General features: G+C 40.6%; 1 protein-coding gene across 2 annotated transcripts in view; it reads right to left on the reverse strand.

The window, feature by feature from the left end:
- RIN3 (Ras and Rab interactor 3) overlaps positions 1–13343 on the reverse strand; it is a 168241-nt gene that overhangs the window by 144198 nt on the left and 10700 nt on the right. The window contains exon 2 of one of the 2 annotated variants that reach the window (XM_069086047.1): positions 3034–3097. The exons of the other annotated variant lie outside the window; for it this stretch is intronic. The gene's annotated coding sequence lies outside the window, so the exon portion shown is untranslated. The remainder of the gene's footprint in view (positions 1–3033; positions 3098–13343) is intronic. 2 annotated transcript variants of the gene reach the window in all.

The raw sequence follows: 13343 nt of genomic DNA on the forward strand, positions 1-13343 counted from the left end.
CAAATATGAAAACTCATTTTATAGATATGGAAACTGAGTCCTGGAGATGAGTTCATGACTTGATCGATATCACAAAGAAAGTGAGAGGTAGTGCTGGTACTAGAGAAATCTGATCTACCAACTGATTTCCTTCCTGAATGCAGACCCTTTCTCCTGTAAACTGGCCTCAAGCAAAGGAAACAGTCAGTTATATTATCACTATCAGCAAAAGGACAAGAAATAATCTGCCGTAACATGAGGTTAGCTGGAGCCACAATCTTTAAACTCTGACCACACTCTAGGTAGCCCATTCCCATTCTCAAAGAAGGCTTTTAGTCCCCAGGACTCTTACCCTGCAGCATGGAATTGGAAAGCAACATGCTATAACTAGAGGGGGATGTTCTCTTACTCTGAAGGCTAGACTTAATGAGGCTGGGTGAAGCCTGTGGTGAAAAAGTTGGTATTTCACAATGATACAAGAGAATTCCGAAGGACTCATGATGGAAAATGCTATCTATCCCCAGAGAAAGAAATGATGGAGTCTGAATGCAGATCAAAGCATGCTTTAAAAAAAAAATTGGGGGGAGTATGGGGGGGGGGGGTTGGTTTTGATTTTTTTGTCTGTATTTTCTTTTACAATATGACTATATGGAAATATATATAACATTATACTGTACATATATAAGAAAATTGCTTTATCAGTGAAGGTGGAAGGGAGGGAGAGAGAATTTGGAACTCAAAATATAAAAAAGAATGTTAAAAATGTCTTTACATGTAAGTGGGAGAAAAATAAAACACTAAATAATTGTCATCTTAATTATTCTGTTAAATATTTATCCGATTATATTTTAATCTGGGCTGCACTTGGGAATATTGTGAGCTGCATGTGGTGCATTTGACATCTCAGATTTAGAGAAACTCAAGGGAAGAAAGAAGCATTTAAGCACCTGCTGTGTGCCCGGCACTGTGTTAAACATTTCACAAATATTATCTCATTTTATCCTCACAACAACTTAGGGATGTACATGTTATTATTAAACCCATTTTACAGCTAAAAAGAAAACTTAATTAGCTAACACAAAAATAATTATTTGCGGGAACTTTTTTTTAACTTGGGTTAAAAATCAAAGACATATATATTCTAGACCTAACCTCTTTGAGTTTCAGTTTTCTCCTCTTTAAAATGGGATAATAGGGCCAACTTCTTCCAGTTCTGCAAGGGTTATACTGAGTTAGAGAATGTATGAGAAAGTTTCCTATAAAGTGTTGTGTCATTGTAAGGGATCCACTGGTGATGTGTCACTAATTTAGGGCAAAGGTAGGAATTACTCCCAATACCAAATAAGACATCTCTTAAGCAGGTAGCAGAGCTGAGCTATAATTTGATAATGGGAAAAATTGTGCATGCTTTTGATGAAAGCACACAAAAACCATGGGGTTGAGTCAGTAAGTTATAGAAAGGAATACATAGAATCAGGGGGGTTCTGGTAACATTTAATAAGTGGCTCTCCAGAAAAATAGTATGCAAGGGATTTTTATGTATAATTTGCATTATTAACATTTTTTCCATCACTTTCTTAAGTCCAGAAAATCCAGCAAAACAATAAATCAAGTCGTAATTTGCAATGTTTTCCCGTTTCTTTTCTTTATTTCTTCTATTTTTGGAGGCAATTGGGGTTAAGTGACTTGCCCAGGGTCACACAGCTGGTAAGCGTCTGAAGCCACATTTGAATTCTGGTCTTCCTGACTCCAGGCTCACCACTCTATCCATGGTATCACCTAGCTGCTCCTTGTTTGCCTGTTTCTAAGGTGTAAATGCTCATAATGAAAATTTAATAACCAGCTCTCAGTTTAAACCACTCTAGCATATCTGAACTCAATATCAAATGCCCTTCAAAAGATCTTGATGCTCTTCTTTGAAATTGATATGTAGGGGGGCGGCCAGGTGGCGCAGTGAGTAAGAGCATCGGCCCCAGATACTCGGCACCCACACAAAAATAACTGGCCGTGTAACCTTGAGCAAGTTACTTAACCCCGATTACTTTAAAAACAACAAAAAAAAGAAACTGATATATAGGGAAGAGCCCTGAACTTGGAGGTACATTCTAATTTGGGATCTGCCACTAACTGTCATTCTCCTATTCAAAATCTTCACTTTAAGACAAAGTGTAAAGTCTTTGGCTTGGTATTCAAAGCCCTCCACAATCTGGCTGCTATCTACCTTTCCTTACCTACTCTCCACGCTACTCTCATTTACACTATATTCCAGTCATACTGACTTATCTGTTCCTTTTCTCTGCCTCAGGTGCTTCCAGTGATGCCATTTGGGGTTTTCTTGGCAGATACTGGAGTGGTTTTGCCATTTCCTTCTCCAGCTCATTTTACAGATGAGGAAACTGAGGCCAACAGAATTAAGTGACTTGCCGAAGGTCACACAGCTAGTAAGTGTCTTTGGTCAAATTTGACCTCTTGTCTCCCTGACTCTAGGCTAGGTGCTCTATCCACTGTACCACCTAGCAGCCCTTTTGTATCTCTAGGACCTAGCCAAGGGTCTGGCACATAGCAGGAACTCAAATGATTGTTGAATTTAATCAGATTATCTGTGTGACATCGAATAAGTCACTTTCCCTCTCTATATGCCTCAGGTCTATAAAATGAGACTGAATGGTCCCTAAGACCCTCCCCAGCTCCACATGATTAATTCTATGAAATGCAACATGTTTGTGGAAACAAATTTTTGTTCACTGGTCCTACACAGTCTCTCTTCCAACTCACCTTTCTAGCCTTACATCATACAATTCCTATCACATATTCTTTGTGTTAGCCATTGTATTAGTCAAAAAGTATTTTCTCATCTTTCTTTGTTCACCTTATTCCCCATGCCTGGAATGTTCTCCTCCCCACCTCTGCTTATTATAATTCCTAAACACCCTTCAAGGCTCAGCCCTAATTCTCCTCTTCCATGAAGCTTTCCCTGATTTTCATTCCTTTTCTACCACAGAGATGATTTTCCTTTACCCAGTTACAGTGTTTGTACTTCTCTTATACACTTACTTGGATTGGCTCTGTAAACTTATCAATGTGGGTAGTCTCTTCAACAGTTCAGAAAATAACGTATCTGCTTTAAAAAAACAAACAAACTTCAAAATGCATTCCATATATCCCCATAAATGTTTCACAGGGAGTTCACCCAACTTCCTCTACATCTCTTGACATTCTGTGGCTACGTAGGCCCATACATGGTCTGTCCGGTTATCCTTCAATCTCCCTACCAGATCCGCCCACCTCCTCTTCCAGTCATGTCTCTCTTAAACACTTGCCATGTTCTCATTTGTTTTACAATTATTTGTTTTACTGTCATACCTCCTCTACCAGATCTCGAGTTCCTTGAGGTCAGGAACCTTCTCTTAGTCATCTGTAGATCTCCCTATAACCTAGCTCAGTTCTCAGCATAGTAAAGATTTATTATTTACAGGGTCCTAGAGGGCTTAAAGTAGAACTTATGTATGACTAAGAGGACTCTTGTGAATTTTTCTAATTGTTCTTCCATATTGTTATTGACTAGGGGTGGGGAACGTGGCCTTGAGGCCACATCCCACCCCTGGTATAAACAGAACCCTGGTGAGTCTTTCTAATTGTTTTTCCCTACTGCGGAAACTTGTAGTAGGGAAGAACAATTAGGAAATTAATCAGGGTAATTGCATTTCAAGCTTTATATAGAATGACAGACAAGGGTCTGCAACCAAATTCAAAGCTATTCTGAGACAAAACAAATGGAGAAAGCAAATTCAGTGCTTGGGAGAACTGATAGTGGCATAAAGAACAGGTGAGGACATGATGACAAGGCTCACAACCTTGCACAAAGTTTCAGTGAGCAGGGCCAATTCTCAGAAAAATTATGGAGGTAGAATCTGTATTCACCTCCTTCTCTCTTCTGAGAGCCTTCTCTCCCTCTAACTTCTAGCTCTCACATCCCGTGATTCTAAGGTTTTATGTTCTAAGTTCCCTTCCAGCTCTGATATCCGAAGAGCAGTGTTCCAATGTCCTTTCTGCCTTTGAGATTCCACGATTCCATGAAGGCCTTTCCCTGTAGGTGAACCCTGTGCAGAAGTTTGATTCAGATTAGGACAGCCAGCCCTGTGCAAGGACCTACGTGGGGCTGGAGAACCTGCAGCCTTGAGGCCACATGTGGCCCTCTAAGTCCCCAAATGGGGTCACAAAGAGTTGGTCATGACTCAATCAAAGGTACACACTTGAGGACATAGAGGGCCACCTGTGGGCTGCAGGTTCCCCACCCCTGGCCTATGGGAACGCTGCTCTACCGATCACAGCTCTGGGTTTTCCAGACGTTCTTTGGGAAAAACCTCTTGCTCTCACATTCCTTTCCCCCTAGATCCTTTTCTCCACTCAGAATATTTCCATTCAGATCTATGCTTCAGGGGCTTGGGGAATTGCTATGGGAAGGCCAAAGTTTACAGGGTAGATGGGACAGAAGCATCTGTGGCTACAGCAATTACTAAATAGGATGTGGCCTGAATAAGCTCCCCAGGCTCAAAAGTACTGGGTTTTGACCACAACAGCTTGCCTTGCTGTTTCTTTCTAAAAGAGAGCTTCATAGCTTACTAGTTCTTATTTCCAACATATTCCAACAAAATGGGAGGCAGGGAGAAATATCCCTCCCAAATGGACTAAAATATTCTTATACAATAAACCAACGTAGACCAATCACCTCCGACCCTTTTCTTTCGAAGACAGGCAAGGGGGCCCAGGGCCATTGGTGACAGGGTAGTGACTCAGGGAGGCAGCATGGGGGAGGGGAGAGATGTTCCTCTAGCTGATGCTAAAAAAAGAGACGTTACTCTGATAAACTCAGATAACAGTGTCAGAACTGAAGAGACTTTAGAGATCATCTAATCTACCCCTCCCCTCTTTTCTTTTTACAGAAGAGAACACTAAGGTCAACAATGATAAATATGACTCCCTCTAGGTCACACAGTAGACACTTACATATAATTAGTCTACACTTATCCTGCTACCTTACCCCTAACTCCTGGAAGCAAATTGGAAGGAAGGGAGTCTTCTCTTCCTACCTATTCCATAACTCTGGATGTCCGTCCTAAGGGGATAGAATCACAAGATGTTAGAACTTAGAGAGACATTAGAGATAGTTGATCCACCCCAGGGGTGTGCTGGCAAATGTTTAACAACCCATTTCCCTAGGAACCCCGCCCCCCAACAAGTACTTAAGATACTCTTTCACATTTAATCTACATTATTACCATTTCCTCCATCATTTTCTTAAGTCTCAGCAATCAACAAAACATGGATCAGTTGTCAATTTCCAAGGTGTAAAATCTCACAGTGGAAATTTAACAATCAGGCTCTTGATGCTGATAGCTGGCTTCAGTACACCTTTGAACCCGGCCTACCATCCCATAGACTGCACCCCCCCCACTCATTTTTACAGATGAAGAAAAGGAGGCTGAGATGTTAAGTGATGATTTATTCAACATCATATAGCTAGGAAATTGGAGGACTGGAACTAAAACTCTTGCCTTCTAAATTCAGGTTCAGTATTCTCTCCACTGTACCCTGTTTCTTTCCTTTCCTCTTCAGGATAGCTCTTGGGGTTGTCTAGAACCTGGATAGGCAGGTTGGGGGAGAAGCAGTCTATGGCTTCCATTTTCTTGCTCATTTCCCCATCCCTACTTCCATCTTCCCATCCCATTTCAGGTATAACCTTAAGTGTTACAAGTATATGCCTCCTTTTTCTCACTCATCCCTCCTCCAATTCCCCAGCTGAAGTGACTCTCTAGGGAGGAGTTCTAGACACATACTCTTACCTCTCAAACACTGGATGGTTCCCAACATCTTTACAATTGGCCTCCCAGGAAAATAAGAATGGTGGCTTAGTCATGTTAACTGGGCTTGAATCCTGGCTTTTCTATTTACAATTTACTATTGACCCTGGATCTTATACTTGGATTTGAAAAACCAACTTTTCCAGATGATTGAAGCATAGTTACATGGCATTGTTCTTCCCTGCTACAAGATAAAATGTGATAGGAAGATAAAACCAATAACCCAATAGAACACATTTGGATATTGTATTCACTTCTGGGTACTGCTATTTAGTCAGGGGATTTATTGATAAACTGAGGAATATAAATGACCTTGAGTCCAAGCCATGAGGATCAAGTAAAGGAAGAAAAGATGATGGGAAGGTGGGAGAGGCAAGAGGAGGAACATGATAGGATAGCTGTTTTCAAGCATTTGAAGGATTATAATGTGGAAAAGGGATTCGAGTTCTTCTGTTTGGTCCCAGAGAGATGAACTAAGAGAATGGGAAATAGTTGTTAAGAGAAAAATTTAGGCTTGCTGTCAGAAAAGCTTCCTATTAATTAGGGCCATCCAAAACAGAATGGGTTATCTTGGGTTTGGAGTGGGCTCCTTATCACTAGAAGTGTTCAAGTAAAGGCTAGATCACAACCTAGGAAGGATTAAATTTTTTTTCCCCCAGTTATGGGTTGGACTAGATAGAATCTTTTTTTTTTTTTTAAGCAATCGGGGTTAAGTAACTTGCTGAAGGTTACACGGCCAGTTATTTCTGGGTGTGGTGCTGAGTGTCTGAGCCCGGGATTCGATCTCTAGGTCATCCCAACACTGGAGCTGGTGCTCTTACTTGCTGAGCCACCTGGCTGCCCCTAAGCAATTGGGGTTAAGTAACTTGCTCAAGGTTACATGGCCAGGTGTTTCTGGGTGGGTGCTAAGTGTCTGAGCCCGGGATTCGATCTCCAGTTCATCCCAACACTGGAGCCGGTGCTCTTACTCATTGTGCTACCAGGCCACCCCATAGATAGAATCTTAAGTCTCTTTCAACTTTAAAATTTGGTGACCCAAGTTTCCTCATCTGTCCAGTAAGGGGGTTAATTAACATTTTTAGTTTTTTTTTTTTTCCTTAAAGCTTTAATGTTATAGACAGCTTTGGAAGTCTGGTGAACCTTTGGATCCCTTCTCAGAATAAGGTTTTTAAATGCATAAAATAAAATATGTAGGATTAAAAGAAAACCAATTACATTGAAATAGTTATTGACACAGGCAGCTAGGTGGTATGTTCACATAGCTTCTTAATCTGTGGGTTAAGATCATCAGGTCGACGCACACAGTTTAAGAAGTACTGAAGGGGTCTCAAGTGGAACAAGTTTAAGAAGCCCTGGGGTAGGTAGAGTGCTGGGCCTAGAGGCAGGAAGACTCATCTTTTGAGTTCAAAATCTGGCCTCAGACATTTCCTAGCTGTGTGACCCTGGGCAAGACACTTAACCCAGTTCACCTCAGTTTCCTCATCTTTAAATGTGCTGAAGAAGGTAAATGGCAAACTACTCCAGTCTTTTTGCCAAGAAAACCCCAAAGGAGGTCACAAATAATTGGACATGACTAAAAAATGACTACACAGCAAAAATAGTTATCAAAAGAATTTAAAAACAAAAACACACACACAACCAAGTTCATAGCTATTTATCCACAGACCTCTCAGAGGTTCACAGACCCCAGGTTAAGAACTGTTAATTTATATGAACTCTAAGGTTCTTTCTAATTCTAAAACCCATGAATTATGCCATTCTGGTTCCTCTCACAATAAAAATGACCTAGGTGATAGCTTCTATGACTCCCAAAGAGGAAATGAAGTAAGCCTCTGTTTGCCTGAAACCCTGCCTCATTGCTCTGGGCACAGGGCTCCTCTCTGAAGTAGGCCACTTTAGGAGAGGCCTGTGTCCCAGCCAGTGTGTGAAACCTTTCAAATTTATCTGTCTACCTTTGGAACTTTGACTTCTTTTTGATCAAACCTTCCTTGATATAGCTCACAGGAGGGGACAGTGCAGGTGTGGCTTTGATTTCATTAAATATACTTTTCCAAGATAAGTTTGAAATAACAAACCCACAGAAGTGAAATTAAAAAAAACCCAACAAGAAAAAACGAATAACTCAATGTTTCCTTCCTAACACTTGGTCATAATAAGGACCCAAAAGGGCCCTCTCTCCTTTGTCTTTGTTGTTGAAAGGATGTTTCCATTACAGACGACAACTGTTGGAGGACCCCCTAACCTTTTGGGCCCTGGGGAAGATGTTCTATTTAGCCTGGCTCATTAACTCTTTGTGTGTCTAGACAGATAAAGTGCTAGTCTTGAAGTCAGTAATGTCTAGGTCCAAATACTTCCTCTTCTGCTTAATGAGCTGTCTGACCTCTCAAACTCATGGAAAGATATTCAGATTCCTCATCTGCAAAATAAGGATAGTAATATCTATACGTATATACCTTACAGGGTGACGTTGAATCTTAAAAGAAATTACTTAAGTGTTTTGCAAACTTTAAAACTCTATATAAACATCAGTTATCTTGTAGCTATACTTTGCCCATCTACAGGGTAGCCAGAATGACACTTCTAAATATTTAGTACCTTACTAATAATAACCATGTGTCCATGAACAGGCCAATTTATTTCTCAGGTTCTTAGTTTCTTCATTTGTAAAGTGAAGATAATAATACTTAAACATTCCAGGTTTGTTGTAGGGAAAATCCTTGGTGATAGTAAAGTATTAAAGATATTCAAGGCAGCTCATCAGTAAACTAGAACTTTAAAAAGTTGTTGTGATGACTTTTGTTATTATTGACAATAAACACAATTCTTTGAATCTGTGTGCATTTTATAAATCACAAAGCATTTTCGCATCCCTGACCTCATGAGAATAACCCTGTGAGAAGGTCAGGGTGTCGATTATTACATTCATTTTACAGATGAAGGAGAGACCCAGAAGTCATGAAATTCTTAACTCTGTCCCTATTTAATAATATTTATTTACATGGCACTTTAAGTTTCACAAAGCTCTTTATAAATATTTCATTTCATCCTCACAATAACCCTAGGAAGGAGGTGCTATTATTTTTTTTATTTTATTTTTTATTTTTAAGCAATCGGGGTTAAGTAACTTGCTCAAGGTTACATGGCCAGTTATTTCTGGGTGTGGTGCTGAGTGTCTGAGCCCGGGATTCGATCTCCAGGTCTTCTCAACACTGGAGCTGGTGCTCTTACTTGCTGTGCTACCTGGCCGCCCGGGGGTGCTATTATTTTCTCCATTTTACAGAGGGAGAAACAGGGTCAGACAGGTTAAGTGACTTACCCAGGGTCACATGGCTAGGCAGTGTCTGAAGCTGGATTTGAAACCAGGCTCTCCTAAGTATAGGTTCAGCACTTCATCTACTGTGTCTTCTAATTAGCTCTGAGTACTTGGACAAATCCTTTTTTTTCTTTTCTTTTCTAGGCTTCAACAATCCTATTGTCAAATGAAGAGTTCAGATTAAATGATCCCAATGGTCTTTTTTAGCTCAGATAGGACCTGAATTAGAACCTAGGTCTTCTGATTCCTAGTCCTGTATTCTTTCTTCTGGATGATCTTCTAGATTCGTCCATCCATCCATCCACTCACTTGTTCGTATCGTTCCTTAATTGAACACCTACTAAGCTAGACATGTAGAAAGAGCTACTTTTTAGTCCCATTTAAGGACTACTTTTTAGTCCCATTCACTACCTCTTTGGTGGTCCTTGAGGGCAAGACCTATCTGGTGCTTGTATTTGCATGGTCAGTGCCTGGCATCACAAATTCTTAATATTTGCTTTTTCATTCATTTTATCTTCATTTGGAGAGATACTGTAGAAAGTATTTCCTGAATTTTAAATTACCTCAACCAGCTGTCTGTCTGTAAGTCCTTAGTAGGTGGAGTTAGAAACTCATGCTCCTTGGCTTTTGGCCCAAAGGCATATTGCAAAGTCTTTCTTCCCCTCAAACTATAAGATTTAGAGCTAGAAAGGATGATAGAAAGCAATCTAATTACCCCCCATCGTACATATGAAGAAACTTATACTTAGAAGTTAAGTGACATGTCCAAAGTCACACAGGTACTAGACTTACTAGGTTAATATATACTATGATCTGGCAGAGCCAGAATTTGAACCTTGAACTTCCAACTCCAAAGCCAGTCCTCTTTCTCTTTTGCCACACAATCTCTCCTTAGGACTTCTCATTATTTTCTGTCCCATTTCTGAGGAACCAAAGGGCTAATCCCCAGCATCCTTTTGTTTAGTGATAAGAACAGTTTGGTCCCAGGGTTTCTTATCTCCCTAGCCTTGGGCTGGCTTTGCTGGGTGACTTGAACAGAGAATACCACCCCAGTTTCCTTATCTGTACAATGTATCAAGATTCTTTTTTTTAATCATAACTTTCAGCTAATCCAATTATTTTAAAATTTTATCTTGATCTATTCTCCAAATCTGTTGTTTTTCTTTCTTATGTTTCACTTTCTCTTCTATTTTTTCATTATTCATATTTTGTTTAATTATTTCTTGATTTCTTATAATTTCCCTGGCTTCAACTTTGCCCAATTCTAATTTTCAATGTTATCATTTTCTTCCTTAAGATTCTTCTCTGATTGCTTAAGTTTCCTTTCATACCCTTCTTGTTTTTCTTGGAATATTCTTATTTTCTTTTTTAGTTTTTCCTCCATCTCTGTCATTTGATTTTTGAAGTCTTTTTTAAAATCTTCTATGAATTCTTTTTGGGTAGGTGTCCATTTGACATTACTCTTTGGGGGTTTCTTTACTTCAATATCCTCCTCTGAAGATGAACCCTGGTCATCCCTATTCCCATAATAGGTTTCTATGGTTGGATTCTTTCTTTGCCTGTGCATTTTTTGGTGATAATATCCTAATTATTTGTAGTCACCTCTAGCCCTGGGGTATGGGAAATGTTTCCCCTTGCCCCAGATCTTCAGTTCTCCCCTCTAACTTAAAATTAAAGCCAAACCTGTAACCTCCTGTAAGTGCCCACAGCCAGGGGCTTTCTGCCCCACTGCTTCTGCACTCACTGGGTGTGTGCTGATTCCTTCTCACCCCTGGGTTCCTGGTCAGCAGAGGTTCCCTTGATCTTCCCAGACTCAGATAGCTAACTTCCCTCACTATCTGGGGGTAAAAGTTCTGGTGGCTGGGGCCGAGGCAGTCTCTCAAACCTACTAACCACCTACTAACCCCAGAGTTTGCCTCTTGTTGTTTAAGAGGCTAGCTGCTTGCTGTTAAAATGGTACCTAGCATGGAGGTGTTTACTTTTCACAGGGACTAAACTTTGTCTTGGGATTTTTCTTCTGATCTTCTCAAATTGTCTCAGGAGGACCCTGGTTATGCCCTGTTCTTATTTATCTCCACCCATACTTAGTTCACCCTAAGGTGCTATTTTAACTCTTTTGTGGAGGAAAATCTTGAGAGCTTGGAATTTTCTGACCTACTCCACCATCTTCCCAGAGTCTTCTTCCCCTCATCTGTAAAATGGATTTTTCTTAAGAGGTTTGATCAAATGTTATAAATGGAATGAGTAAATTTTCCAACCTGCATCAAGTTGGGCTTAGAGAAGATAGGAAGCTTGGTGTGATCTGAGAGGTTTAAGGAAGGTCTTTTCTCCATTATATATCATGGTGCCTGACATTACACAATTAGAGATCATTCCTTAGGCTCTGAAATAGTTCTCTATTAAAACAAATATCCCATCTGTTAGGGGCACGCAGCTGGCGCAGTGGATAGAGTAACGGGCTTGAAGTTAGGAAGAACCAGGTTCAGATCGCCTCACCTTGGTTTACCCTAATCTACTAGACAAGGAAATGGCAAAGCACTCCACTATCTTTGCGAATAAAAAAACCCATGTACAGTATTGGCATACTGTTCCACAGAGTCACAAAGAGCTGGACACAACTGAACAACCACAAAATTATTATTATTAATAGTTTGGGTCATTTCTACAAACATCTCTGATATCCAACCCCTTCCCTCCACTCATGTAACCTCCACTCCATAGTTCAGGCCCATTTTTCACCTATGACCCAAGCTATTGCAAATAGCCTCTACTTAGTCTCCATCTCAAGGCTTTTCCCATCCCAGTCCATAATCCACTCAGATGCCAAATTGACCCTCCTAAAGCACAAGTCCGACCATGTCCCTTCCCTATCCAATAAATCCCAGGGGATTCCTATGACATTCATGATCCATGTTTTGCATTTAGGACCCTTCACAACCTGGCCCCAGCCTAACTGCCTAACTCTAGTCTAGTCAAACTGGCCTTCTTGAGTCCTCGTATGTGGCATTCCATCCCTTGCTTCTGTCTCTACAGTAGCTGTGCCCAATGCCCTGGATGAACCCCCTCCTCACCACCATCACTTAGTATCCCCACTTTACTGAAGGTTCAGTTTAAGGACCACATTGTCCTCTGTGATCCTAACAAGCAGAGCCTTCCTTTTCCACCCTCTCCCGCCCCAATCATCTGGTACCTATTTTGTAGATACTTATATAAGTACCTACTGTTTCACTACTACCCGTGTTTCCCCGATAATAAGACCTATCCCGAAAATAAGCCCTCCCCCGAAAATAAGCCCTATTGAGATTGCTACTGTAGTGAAGATTTGCTTATTGAATAAAGGTACATTTTTTTATTCACATTTACCTGTTTATTAAAATTGCTGTCAATGTTCATTAAAATAAGCCCTCCCCTGAAAATAAGCCCTCTGGTGTTTTTCTGTCCAAAAAATTTAATAAGACAGTGTCTTATTATCGGGGAAACACGATAGCCTCACAGTCCCAGTCGCCTGACACAGTGAAGGCACTGAATAAGGTTTGTTTATTGAATGCTTGAGAGGAGCTGAGGGCCAGGAAGCAGTCCAGTATGGAGGAAGGAACACTGAACTAAGAGTCAAGATGTAGATTCATCTTTTGGCTGATTCTTACTAGCTGTATAAACTTGAGTTGAAGCCTCGATAAGCTAATCTACAAAATGGTGTCTGTGACCTGAGCAGTACTGTGCTATGTTAAATGTTCCTTTTTAAACCCAGGGTGAATCACAAGATCACAAGCTTAGACCTGGAAGGATTTCCTGAGAGACATCCAGTCCAACTCCCACATTTTACAGATGAGCAAACTAAGGCCCAAAGAAGTTAAGTGACCTACCCAAAGTCACACTTGGTAGGGAGCATGGAAGGGGGGGAAAGGTTGTGAGTAGATTAACGATGATTTCTAAGGGGAAGGAAGTGTGATGCCACAGTTAGCATGCTGACCCCAGAGTCAAGGAGGATTGCCTCTGATGCTTGTTTACTAGTTATGTGACAAGAAGCAAATTTTTTAACTGCTCAGGAGCTTCAGTTTCTTTGTTGGTAAAATGGAAATAAAAACACATGTAATACCTAATTCATAGAGTTGTTGAGAGGTTCAATTGAGAGAACTGGCCTAAAGAGGCAGTTGGGTGATACACTAGATGGAGTGATGAGCTTAGAGTCG

This window comes from Petaurus breviceps, unplaced genomic scaffold, assembly GCF_028583685.1.
Source record: "Petaurus breviceps papuanus isolate PSGF00001 unplaced genomic scaffold, PetGlider_PUasm1.0 177, whole genome shotgun sequence".
NCBI lineage: Eukaryota > Metazoa > Chordata > Mammalia > Diprotodontia > Petauridae > Petaurus > Petaurus breviceps.